This window comes from Patagioenas fasciata, chromosome 2 (genome assembly GCF_037038585.1).
Source record: "Patagioenas fasciata isolate bPatFas1 chromosome 2, bPatFas1.hap1, whole genome shotgun sequence".
Taxonomy (NCBI): Eukaryota; Metazoa; Chordata; class Aves; order Columbiformes; family Columbidae; genus Patagioenas; species Patagioenas fasciata.
The window spans coordinates 131343637-131357750 of record NC_092521.1 but is presented as its reverse complement, the minus strand read 5'-3'; the positions used below and the strand labels follow the sequence as shown (position 1 = coordinate 131357750).

The 14114-nt window shown below is 37.2% G+C and overlaps 1 protein-coding gene across 9 annotated transcripts in view; it reads right to left on the bottom strand.

Annotated features, from left to right (window-relative positions):
* The window catches only part of TBC1D5 (TBC1 domain family member 5), a 316442-nt gene that overhangs the window by 79619 nt on the left and 222709 nt on the right, over positions 1 to 14114 (bottom strand). The window lies entirely within an intron of this gene.

Genomic DNA, 14114 nt, shown 5'->3' with positions numbered 1-14114 from the left:
AAATGCAATATTTGCTTGAGACTGGAAGCTTGAGATGCAGTAGAAGAAAATATTTCTCAAGATTTCTCGTTTCCAGTTCTGGCTCTTACACTAACTTACTTGCTGACCTCAGGAAAGGTCCTTTCTGTTCCTATTCCAGAACAGACCTGCCAGCTTTGTACATTTTTGGGTAGGATTATCTAAGGTTAAATCTGAAAGAGCTAAAGAATAGTTAGCAACATTAATCCTGAAATAGTTATTACGAAATGGACTTAAAAATAATGTATTACATTTTTAGCTGGGATATGCAAATTACTACGCATGTGGAATCTGTTTATTCAGTGGCAAGAAAAGATTGATTGCAAATTTCTCCTAAGCAAATTAAGTCATTCTTTAAAACTCACAAAAATTTCTAAAAAGGCAACTAGAAATTTCACCAAGAATTCATGTTTAACCACTTTCGTACCAGACCTTTTTTTCCTGATTGCAGTAATAAAAGTTCATTTCTAGACAAATGAATTTCAACATGTCAGTCGATCACAAGTGCTTTAGATAGCCTAAGTCTTGTAACTTTTTAGTTAGCATAGTAACTATTGAAGTCACAATACTAGCTATGACCAAGCACAAACTCAGCGTTTACCTTTCTGATAAAAACCCCTTTCCTATGAGGACTTATTTTCAGGCCTCAAGAGGAGAAGTCAGAAGAGCTGTTAACACAAAAGTGAGGTTTAACTAGTGCGTTTAATACCACTTCTGTTCTTTCTAAGGGATTTTTATCATATAGTGGCACGTTATCTTACAGTGCCTAGTCTACAGGAGACTTGTCCTGTGGTGACACAAACATTACCCAAACTCCGCGTGAAGCCTACTACTTGCATTAACAATCCCTCCCACCTGTAAAACCACAACTTTCGAGTTACACAAACTGTTAAGCAATAAATTTCAGCTAAGCTTGAAGCATTTGAACTGACTTTGCTTGCAACTACCCAAATCTCATTTAGAAGCCTTGCTAAAGGTCTAATACACTTCAAGGGAAAAAAATACACCATGGTATAATGGGATTTGTTATTAGTCTTTTATTAGAAATCTCTCTTGCTTCTTTGCTACTTCATTATACAGTGTTAATCGTTTGTAGATGCAGGTTTATTCTGCTCAAGCAGAAGTCATTACTTTTTTCTCCCGCTTTTATACTTTCTCCTGGGAAAATTAAATCTCAGTCCCCAGAGGTACCACATTTCACAGATGCAGGCTGCTGAAGAACAACTGGACTTCTTTTTGCAACCATAATACTACTGCTAAGTATTTGAACCTTCCCGCCTTAAAGGGAGTAAGCAGTTCATACTGTTAAAATGCATATATACTGACTGTTCTCTTATTTTGTTCAGCAGTATTTAGCTCATAGCATCTATAAACCAAGGACCCTATCGCCTATGAACCATGCTGCCATATGGCAGGACTTCACTCAGCTTTTCTATTCATAAAAAGGGATCTTAATTCCTTAAAGTAGGTGTCCACACTGAAAAGCTGTCTTCCAAACTAACATGTTCTTATTGCTTTTACAAATATTTGCAGAGAATTTAAGACACATTTCCTAATTGCATTGGACGTGACAAACCTTGGTTTTTTTTTTTTTTTTTTTTTTTTGAGATGGCTGTCTGTGGTTTAATTATTGTTCTGTCCTGTTAATCTTGCCTTACATCTGTTACACCTGCAGACTGTGAGGCTCACAACAGTATACCTTTTATCACATACAGTAATACGATAATTCATATTTTACCAGGCATACTAAGCAATTAAAACCCACAAAAAAACCCACAAACAGATTCTTTAAAGCCATAATACACCAAGGTACTACTATCTACACTGCAGAATATGTAACTGTATCTTTCACTTATGATTCCCAAATAATTAAACCAATATTCTCAAAAGATCAGTAATTACTGATCAGCTAATGATTCATTAATGACCTACAATAGAGAGAAAGGAGAAGAAAACTGTGCTCTAGCAAAGCCATTAAATAAGGAAATGATCCAGTCTTACCAGTTTTATCTAAAACCACAAATGTTTTAACTGAGATCTACAGGACAATTCTCCAAGTATTAAAATATTGAACTTATGATATGTGTTACGTATATTTAGCCGGTTATCTTCTCTGTCTTCTTGGAAGGCAGACAGTTCTTCAAAAAAATGAAATAGGCCTAAGAAATGGTTACAGATGAGGCAATAGAAACAGCTTAGGAGTGTTTACAAGGACAAAACAGCACAATCGAAATCAGAAAGAATAAGAAAAAACCAAAATACCAGGAAAGAGAAAGCGTGACTCTGAAGCTGCTTCTAAATGACTAAATCTAGGACCTACAACTTGTACCAAGCTCCCTAAAAACTCTACTGTAAAAGCCTGTTTTCAGTCATTTATCCTTTTGCTAAATGCAATCATCAGTACAATTTCCACTCCACGCATCTTTTCAAGGCTTGGTATTTTTTATTCATTGATACTATTCATTAGAACAAGGTTAAAAAAAAATTCTGCTCATGCTTAACTTATTTTTTCCCCAAGCATTTCATTAAGAAGATCTAGAATCAAAACAACAAGGTCTCTGCTATTTCCTTTTTGCTGTGTATACTAAAAAAAAGCTCAAATCCGACAATTCCTTGGTTGACTTAAATATGGCAGAGTGTGGATTCCACAGAGTATGTTCTATTTCTTCCTAACTCTTCCCATCAACCCAAGGGTGCACCTGCCACCCCTGCAGAGAATTCCTGGTCCTTCACCCCAGCCATGCGCTCCTGGCCAAGGTTGAATCACCCACCCACAGTGGCCAGTGCCGCGCAGCCGATGTGACGGCGGAGGATGCTGTTGATCTGGTTTCCAATGCTTGCAAGACTGGCAAGGGGAAGTCTTCTGGATTTTAAGATTTTGCAGGATGTAAATATAATTTCCAGTGCAAGTTTTGCTTTTTTTTTTTTTAATAAGAAAATTATTTAAATGGACTGTAAGTATTGAAAAGAACACAATCTTATAAAAAAATAAGCACTCAGAAGCCAAGAAATACCAGCATTAACATCAGTTGTTTACAGACTGAGAAAAATGATATGTAAGCTCTGTCTCTTTAAACTCTGTCATGAATTATGTTCAAGCAAACATTTGTAGCCAGTGCAATTTACTATGTAAAGTCATGGTCAATAATTCAGGAGAAAGGGTAGACAGACTTGAGCTGTGATCCGCTTGTTCAAAAATATGATATGGAAAAAGGCTGAGGAGCGACATTCGTATAACACTTTCAAAATAATGTAAAGCAATATGGAAGATAAAGAATTAAATAGTTCAATGCCAGGCAGGATGTGCTACTCTGAGCACTACTCTTGTTCGTAGTAAGACTCTCGTGGCTTTATACAGTTCAGGGATTTTGTGTAGAATGTCCTAAGGGTATTAAAAAAACCTTCAAATGATACAAGACAGTGAAGGAAACATGCCCAATGTATAATCAGAACTTGTTTTTTCGGTTACTCTTCTACAAGGGTCTTGTGGAAGGGTTGTACTGCTCATGGTGCATGAGAAATTCTTAATGATCACAGATGAGAAGAAAGGCAAAAAAGCTAAGTGTAACAATTAACAAAATGACATTTCTAAAATAAACAAAACTTTATTAAAATCCAATATTTGTCAGAACAGAAAGAAGCATGTGAAATCCCAGTAAAGCCAAAAAACTGGTATAAAAAGTTATGTGCAAAGCTCATCAGACTTTCAGGGATTTACAGAGATTTCTGATGTATTCGAGCTAAACGCTGAAAATTTTACACACAGCATACCCTCATATGCACGCCACCCATAAAGGATGTACAGCGAGATATTGTTACAGCATATGTTCCAATTTTTGCCTTAATCTACTTGTGAAGGGGATGAAAACAGACATCTTGCTAGAAGATGTGTTTACTTCAACCATAAATTCAAATGTTAATTCTAGATTTATTGGATAAAATAATGCGGCCTTTGTCATTTGAGAAGGCAGACAAGATGATCAGATTTCCCTTAGGCTGTAAAACATTTAAATATTACAGATTTCCACCACATCGTCTCCAGCAGTGTATGCTGATTGTAGAGAAGTGTGATAAGGAGGGAAAAAATGTGTGCCAGCATCTAACAAATCATTCGGCTTCTCCTTAGACTTAGAGATAATGGAAAGTATATAAGAAAGATTCTTCTTATGTGTGCTCATACATCTGCCTTATCTGTTTGAGTATAATAATTTCAGGTTTGTATGTGAACTACTATTCTGCCAGAGAACGACACACACGCTTTGGTGTCACTGTGATCTGTGTGGGATTGTCCTGTCCTGCCCTCTCATGTGGGGTCGTCATTTCATCCAGCTTCTCCTGTACTGGCTGCACGAAGATTTGGTGGATCATTGCACCACACGCATGAACTGTGGCTCTACTGCTGGGTGGACACAGGGTAGGTTATTCATTTTTTTTTTCCCTGGTTCAAATTCTGTTTGGTTTGTAGTCACACCCATTCTTTTCCTAAAGTTTTATCTAGTTACATTAAAACCCCCTGAACTTCAAAAACAATGATAAAATCCATATGCTTTCTGTTTCACAGCTTAGACACTGGGGCATTATGTAAAGATAAAAATTATGGTGTTTGAAAACAATTCAAATAAAAATGAAACAACACATTTACATCATGGATTATATGGGTTCCAAACTCTACCACAGGTTTTCCCATCAGAAAATAAATATTTAAAATTAAATAATAATTACAATAAACACTCATTTATTAACATAAATCTACTCAAATTTAGGCTAAGCTATGTACAAGAATATTGTTTGTAGTTTACTTTGTTGCCTTCTTTCCACCGGGGAGAAAGGTTTTGATTTGTCCTATTGAAACTTCCTGCTGCTCTACATATCCTGAAAGTTTTTTATAGTAATTACCTTATCAAACACAGACTAGCATATCTCTTTAAAATAAATACCTTTAATTTTATTTTTACAAATAAATGACATGAGCATCTAATTGTTATGTGGATTATTTTCCTTTCCGTTTGGTTTCTTCAAGACTACTTGCAAAGATTACTCAGTTTTGCATCTAAGAAAAATTCTTTCCATTTTTGGAAGACTCTACACATTTCCTTATTAAAGAAAGTTTTTCTTTCTAAAAATGAATTCCTAATAATTATATCTTCCTCCTTACTGTAATTTACCCGTCTTTGCACAAGCTCCTACCGCTGTCTTAAGCCAGACCAATTTTAATATACTCATTTGCAGGAATGCACTTAATGAAAAAGGTGCCATTGCATCTTCATAGCAGTGATGTTTAATATTTTTAGGAATATTATACAATACACTTTATACAATAAAACTATTGAACCTGTGTGCCTGCTTTGGGTAGGTTTCTCTTCCAGTTCTTAACTAACTTTAGGAACCTGTTTCAACAATGGTGCTACCCTTAGCCTCAGATTTTCCATGGCTGTCACTGTCACCTGGGCTGCCACCTACAGCCAGCTTCTTGGGCGGTACCAGCAACTACTGCTGGGTGCCTTGGACACGTTCACCAGAAGTGGTGGTGACCCTGGTAGAGGGAAGATAATTTCCTTCGTGTTCTTGCTAAGGTTTTGGTCCCCGATGTAGTTCTAGCTTGCTGTGCTATTTTAAGTGTTGATACTTGCACTTTCACATTCTTCTGAATCTGTTTTGGAAGTTGTTTTGTGCGAGTTTATGGGAATCCACTTAATGCTGACAAGTGTGATGCATTTTGTTCCTTCATACAGCTGTTGCAAAGTGTACATTTCTCCTGCCACTTCACCCTGCTGTAGTATACACCCCAACAATAAGGAACTTGCTTTAAAAAAACTTGTACGAAGAGGATTACTAGTCACCATACTCACTAAAACCCATCCCTGTTTCTTTGAAACTATGTTCAACGTTTCCACTCTATATGCAGGGTACCTGATTATATATGACATGGAAAAGGCTGAAGAACTGAATGCCACCTTCACCTCTGTCTTCATTAGCAAAACTGGCTTTCAGGAATCCTAGGTCCCAGAGACAAAGAAAAATGCTGGGGCAAGGAAGACATACCCTTGGTAGATCAGGCCAGTGAATACTGAAGCAAACCAGACATACATAAATCCATGGGCCCTGAATAGGATGCATCCATAAGTGTGGAGGGAGCTGGTGGATGTCTTTGCGAGGCCATTCTTAGTAATATTTGATCAATCACGACAATCAGGAGAACATCTAAAGATTGGAGGAAAGTAAGCATCACTCCTATCTTCAAGAAGGTTAAGGAGGATGACCAAGGGAACTACAGGCCAGTCAGCCTCATCTCAATGCCTGGGAAGATGATGGAGCAGCTTATTCTGGAAACCATTTCCAGGCACATGAAGGACAGGAAAATCAAAAAAGCATGTGAAATAGACACCAAAAGAACACCACAAGTTGTTCTCCCCTTCTACAGTAACCTCACAAACGAAAATAAAACCCTTGTAATAGCAGTACACGATTGGAGAAATCACCATTGGTGGTTTTCCATATTTGAATCTTAAAATTCTCATAAGATGTTTTTATATAATTCTGGAGTGATATCATGGAAGACGTGATTTGGAGATTATTCGATAAAGACCTATAAAAGTAGGAATTCAGAATAATTAAACTTCTAAATCTGGATAATCTTGGTTTACTGTTCTGATTTTGCAATTCATTTGATAGATCTTCTTAATGTAAAACCGCAATACTATATTTGGCTGAAATAAGCTCTTAATGTGCAGGTAATTGGTTCACCTTTTCTTTACCTAATGGGTCAACTTGCTTTTGACCTTCTTCTCTGAGAGAATTCTAGTTTTCAAATATTTCTTAAAGTAATAGTTTTATTTGCAGGTTTTGCTAATGGTTCTCACATTAGATTTAAAATAGTCCATTTCTGGAGAAGCATGAATCTACATTTATGTGTAACAGTAATTATGGACTAACACATTGTAAGATACAATGACTGTTTTCATCATAATTTCTGATCTCCATCAGTTCGAGTTTGCTGTAGTGGCTTGGTTAGATTACAGACACTTCTGCTCTTCACTTCATCCCCCTAACATTTTCAGATCTTACAAGACTGTCAGCTTGCAGAATAGGAAGGAGTGAATAAAAAACCCTCTGTCATTATCCTGTTCGACTGATTCGAAAATGGATTAGTATCAGAGAAAAGTCTGCAACTGGCTTCTCCATAGCACTAAAAACTTCAAAAACAGAGCCAAGAACTTGGATGTGTTTAGAAGAGAAAACAGAAACAAATTTCCCAGTTTTTTGACAGGGAAGATAGGAGAAACTGGAACTTTAGGTGGAAATTTATATTGTGGATGTAACTCTTAACTGATCAGAGTGCATGTAGCACTTCAAGGAACTCTCTGCAGTGGGAGAAAAGTACCCTCTTCAGTTTCTTTTACTTTCCTTCTAAACATTAAAAGACGACAGTTTTAGTATTTCACATACACACCACTTTATGAAGGCTCTGTAATTAATGGCTCTTACAAGCATTGTATAGATATCACTAGCCTGGCTTTGCAGTAAATATGATGGCCAGTTAGTGGACTATAAGAATTTACTGACCATTTGTTACTGTGAAGGGTGGATTATAAAGAATTATCACAATGAAATATCTAACATAGTTTCAGTGACAGGTGCTTCAAGTTGACAACAAATACCACAAATCGAAGTTGAGGTACTAATTTTTTAAATGTTGGCCAAAATACAGAGGTAACAACATGAAGGGTCCAGATGTTATATCATGACTCACCTAAAAGGAAGAAGAGTTTCTGCAAAACAACTAAATTTAAACAGCTCAGTCAATACCCAGGTTTTACAAGTAAGGTTTAGTGTGACAATGTTACGGTGATAAACTAGCAAGATCAGAGGGGGTTGCTACAGTCTACTGGGAAAGACCTTTTGAAATCAAGTATAAACACCCCATAAATGCAAGGAATATGAGACTTCATCTCTGATACATACCTAAGCGCCTAATTTAATGATCAATATCTGCACTCATAAGAGAAAAATGTAAGACCTTAAGGGTGCATGCTAAATTCTTACTGTTATTTGCCTCTATGCAATTTCAGTCCACACTCCTAGATACTGATGACACATGCATTTTGTTTTGAAAATCACTGCAGTGTAGCAAAAACATTTTCTCTTTTTTTATTTAGCGAAAATAATTACAGGTGAATGATTTTAAACACTGTTTGCTGCAATAAACCTATTGAAACAAAAGAGGCACTTCTAAATTAGTGAAGTTCCTACTGATATCAGCTATTAGCAATTAGGAACTCCACCCCCCCAACTTTTCCATCTTTAAACAGCAATGATTAAATTTGGTTTTAAAGTGGAGAAATTATATTAGAAAAACAACTCTCAGTGTTGCAATTAAAGCACAGTTCTTAAGACGATAAAATAAATTTGCTAATAGCTTTATCCATCGATTCAAGACGCATGCGGAAGGTTTAAAAGACAGTGATCCTTTTGTATAATCTCTCTTCAAAAGAGGAATCTATAACATTTTACTGTTCCATATTGTTAAAACTTCTACAAGTTACTACCTTTCTCTGCAGAAGCCACTTCGACAAGATTTAATAAAAATGATATATATTTTAAAATAAAAGGAATAGAGATAACTTTGTTAATAGCTATAAAGTAAACAAATAACTGCCGGTAAAATATTACGAAATTTATATTATATGTTGGAGACTTCCCTATCACAAAATGCCTTTTCTGTCCGTAAAAAGTTGAACCATCTTTCTGTGCTGTATTGAAATGTTGAAACAAATGAACTTTTTTTCTCATATGCTTAATAAAACATAATAAAAATTTCGGGAGAGTTAACTTCTTTGTTTGGTTGGTTGTTTGTGTTTTAATTTTTTAGAAGCTATCTGCTTATGTCCAGCAATGGAACTACTCTTGAAAAAACACATTGTATTCAAATGAACAAGGCAATATGCTTGCTGTGACTGTACTACTAGCTTACCCATCCACATTAATCTTTTTTTTTCCTTTCTAATCCCATTTCTCGACCACAGGTGTTTTTTTTGGTGTTGCAGAGACTCCAGTTAATATTGAAGACACAGTTTTAGGTTTCCATAATAAAACTAAGGATTGCAATGTATCCAAGAATATGCATTATAAAGTAAAACGGTAACTTTAAGCTAAATCAATTTTGTATCAGATTGTCTCCTTTATGTCATAGAACTGCATAAATATACATCAAGCATACCTGAAGTAAAAGGACAGGGCCTTTACAAAGTGCTAATCTTTCAGCTGGGCTTAAAGCAGAAGAAATTGAAATTGCGATACCTTGATATGAATGAAACAAAAAGACTTATTAAGCTATTTGGCGGCCATGCTCAGAATAAAACAGGCACCAGTAATGAAGGCTTTATTAACATTGACAAAATCTTACTATACATACCTTTTGTAAAAGCCTTGTTTTAGTTTTAGAAAAATTCCTACTAATTATGCTGAATACGAACATAGGTAAAACCGGACCAGTATAGATAAATAAATAATTTGCCAACAAAAGGGTATGAAATATGTGTAGAGATAACAGGACACCAAAATAGGTGCAAAACCCCGCTAGACAGATACTTTAATTTAAAGTATCATTTTCTGTGCATCCAGGGTTTTGTTTGGGTATCATCCATGAATGACTGGAGCACCCAAGCAAATCCACAGAGGAGGGAACTCTACTGGAGATGCCATCTTTGGAGCTGCTGCCCACAGGGGCCTGACCACCTCTGAGTCAGCCTTCAGACGGGAGAGAATCCTGGCTTTCTTTACTTCTTTTCATCACAGTATAACGGATTTATTTCAAAGATGCTTTCCCTCTGAGAGTCAAAATTCAATAGCAATAAACCTAAAGCGGGCAGAATTTCTACCTAACTCCTGAATTGGGGGCTTATTTCTTCAGACTTTATAATTAAGTATATAACATTTCAAAATCTCTTGGTGGCTCTCCACTCCAGAGAAGAAATTTATTTATTTTTTAAAATAAGAGGACAAGATTTATATCATCGCCGGATTCAATATTACATCTATTGTATGCTCTAAAACTAAATTAAGAAGCTGTTCAGAGGCCATACATGTAGCAGTTCATTTTAATCTATTAGTCTGGCTAAATGCCTTCATCCAGTGAAGGGAGTCATCATCATCAATCTGCCAGCCTGACTGACCAGCCAACTACATGTTGATGTACGCACCAAGGAAACACAAGCATTTCCTCCCTGATGTCCTGCTCCAGAACATAAGAATCAAGTGAGGCTGTTCCAACGGGTAGCATAAAAAATGAGGGTTTAGCTGCTTAGTGTTAATAACAGTATAAGAATCACCACTTCATTTATAATCTTAGTTCAAAGGCAGAATATAAGTTTGGAGCCCATTTCCATTACCAGGCAGGGTACAGGAAGCAAGAGTTAACTTATTTTGCAAGGTAAGATAATTGCATCATTGCTATCCAGGGTTTTGCTTTGATTTAAACTGAAGCAAAAAAACAAAAAGCACAACTTAAGATGTTTTATCCTTTCTGTATATACTTAAAAAAAGTTGTTTTACTTATCAGTTACAAGAGTAGGAACTTCAAATTTAGTGAAACAAAGTACCTGTCACTGGTGAAGTTTTGTGTTGTGTAGAGGCAGCCTTATGGGAATACCGCATCCTTTCGGAGATGCACAAGGGCTTAGTGGTCTCATTTAGCTACCTATGTGCCCCTGAAGAAGCCCTGCAAGCAACAAAACACTCTGGTGGCAAACAGCTAATTCATTAATTAACCACAGTATTTGCTGGAAAGGAAAGCACTAAACAACACTGCGCTGAAAGTGCAATTGTGGTTGTTCCAGGTCCCTGTCTGCAGTGAGTGCGGCAGAGGCAAGCAATGCCTATGCTGTTTCTAATTATTCCAATTATCATGGCGCACTATGAAAACTTGATTAATAACACTGAAGATATTGTTGTGGCAATTAGCCATATGGTTGTGGGACTTTATTCTGTCACGATTTAGCCATTAGCATCTACTTATGTTTGTCAGAACAGAGCATCCGTGACAAGTTGGAGTTCCGCTCACCTTGCCGAGTCCCCGGTGAGCAACACCAGAGAAATGTTTATTCCTGGGAGCCCCGCGCCTGAGTAAATTTTTCATGTGGCATCCGGTCTGACTGGGGACAAATGTCAAGTAGCTTACACGACGACCCATCAAGCCGGGCTCGCTCTGCAAAAGGTACCTCGTGAAACGGCTTGGCAAGGCAGACTTCTTTCAGGGGAGGGTTTGACCAGTAAAATTAGTGTCAAATGTCTTGTATTCGATGTTTTCAACAGTTAACCATTCAGACAGCATGCACCTAGCCTTATTTAGGCGTGATGAAATGTTCTATTATGATTTTATACACCTATGAGTTACATATTACCGTGTGCTTGAAATGTATATTTCCAAGCAGAGGGACCATGGGGCAGCGCTACTGTCAGCTTGGTCAGCCGAACCGACAGCTACATGAGCTGAACATTTTTATGAGCCATCTTTTTAAATCACAAAGTATATCTTAAAAACAAACTTATTCTAACCATTATTTCTTTTCATTTTGTGGTCAGAACACCTGCTCATCTCTAAAAGTTAATCTCTAAGACACAAGGAGAAGCTTTAAAAATTCATTAATAATGGAAGGCTGCCTTTTTTTTTTCCTCCTGAAAGCATAGCAGTAGTCTTACCACTTCCCTAACGTTTCTTGCAAACCAGCTAATGCAAATGTGTTTATCTTGCCATGTCACTCAAAATCAGAATGTTTGCAATCAAAGACAACTCCAAACTTGACTGGTTGTCCACAGTTAGGAATCAACAAGTTAGTCTTTATTAAAAGGAGTAGGAAGCACTAAAGAATTAGCATCTTGCTGCACAGGGATGCCATATACATAACCGATGAAGGTTTGCTTCCCTACCCTGGACATGGGACAAGGAAGCAGTAGCCCAACTTTGTGGAAATCACAGTAAAATGATCCTATGTAAGAAGTTTCTAGGAAGTGCAGAACTTGAGAAAAGCCCACAGTATTGCAGAAATTCACTGGCAAGTGTTAAAAATAACAAAAATCACTATTTTTCATCTATTTTTCCAATACTTCTACCCTAACAGTACCTTTCCTTTTATAGTCATTATCTTCCATCTGTATAGGTCTTTCACACACTGTGAAGAGACAGAAGCATCATTTAAAAGCATAAAAGTCATTGTAAATAAATAAAAATAGACAGAGGATTTTGAGCAGGTGTAATATTTTAAACTAAATTTAACTCATTATTTAATGAGAAGAATTTTAGTTGGCAAGACTTCTGGGCACAAAACTTGCTGACAAATGTCCAGGTAAGAAAACAAGAATTACGTGCACACCTTGCACAGCTCACTACTAATAGAGATATATCAGCAAAATAAAGTTATCAGCAAAAAGGAGGGACTGGATCTGCTTTAAGGCTGAAAAAAAAAACCCTTTTTCCATTGATGCCCTTTTGATTGAGATGATCAAGTTTGTTTTTGAATAACAGTGTTTGTGGAAAATTATTTACTGACTGTCCTAGAAATCCCATCTGTGCACACAGACATTCGTATGCGGAGGGGAACTGGGTGGAAAGGAGGCAAATAACTCAAAGAGGGAAACGAGATAAATAAATTCTGTGCAGGAAAGAACAAAAAGAAGGGCAGACAAGAGGGTACAAAAGATTTAGCTGGAAGTATCACTGAGGATTTTTTTCATAGGAGCTGTGGAGGACAGGTGACCTAAGGGGTAATTTGTGTGCAATGTGTGTGCTGGGCTCAGCCCTAAGCTTTCGCAATGGACTCAGCTTTTCCTTACCCACAGCGGGTGCTGGTAGGAGGTGAAGGCAGCACATGGGCCTTGCTAAACGCTGACCTGATTATTCTCTCCAAAGGGTCTGCAGGGCTCTCCCTCTGCACCACAGGGCTTCTGAGACAGAGGGAAGACCCTGCAGCTGAAGACATGACCCTGCAGAGGGAGAAGCGCTGCTCTTTGCCATGCTGGAAATCTGCTTTCTACTTCGCAGGCCATGGCAAGAATACAATCGTAAATACAACAAAATGAATAATGAGACCACTGACTCCGTGGTCTTATGGTTAAGATGATGTACCTCTTTTTTACTTAGCCAACCACAAATTTTGGACATAGTATAGTTGAACATAGGCTATCTTTTCAGCTAGTACCAATAATATTTAGGAGGATAAAGAGGAGTTAAAAACTATGCTATCCACATCCAAGGTCAGATCATACCCATGCCTCAAATACAGGCAGATCAGATAAGACCATAATCATTCCTGCTTGGTCAAGGTAGTTGTCTGCAAAATCTCTATGCTAGGAAGAAGCTCTGTCCTAGGAAAAGATTGTGCCATGTGCAGCAAGGCAATGTGGTATCCTACATATGAGAGTTTGCGTTGTCCTGGGAGCTGGGTGCACATTCATTGCCACATGCCTTTGGGACTGGCCATATGGGCACCAAAAGTACAAGTCTTAGGGCAAGCCATGCTTTAACTCTTGAGTCCCAACTCCAGCCAGTGTTGTAGAGAGACAGTGGAGTCTGTTTCTCCTCCATTTCTATCTTCTTTATATCAGATTAAGTATTTGCAGGGCCCTTCTACTATTTATATGTGGGTTTCTGATTAATCTTGGCACTGCAAACTTGTCTGGAACTTCTAGACACTATTTTTCCCTGCTAATTTACTGGTTTGGATTAACTAATTATATACAGACCAAAACCAGCCACAATGAAAAATACGCTGGGTTTTACACCTCTCTCTACCTCAAACAGGTGCACCATTTCAGAAATCAAGAAAGTACTTTTTATTATTTGTTTCTTACCAAACAGAAGTATTCTTCCAGCAAAGAATTCCAATTTTCTGCCTGCTTCTCAGAAATTTCAGCATAGAAAAGGGACACTAAAAATCCCTCTTTGTCTCTCTGGCAGAAAACCTGTTGCATACTCACACATCTGAAATAATAGATATCTCAGAATGACACTAATTTGAATTCCATTGTCCTCTTTATACTTTGATCTATTTCCTTAATTTACTTGTTTTAACTTCTGAAGAGAAAGGTCTTTTTCCAAACCT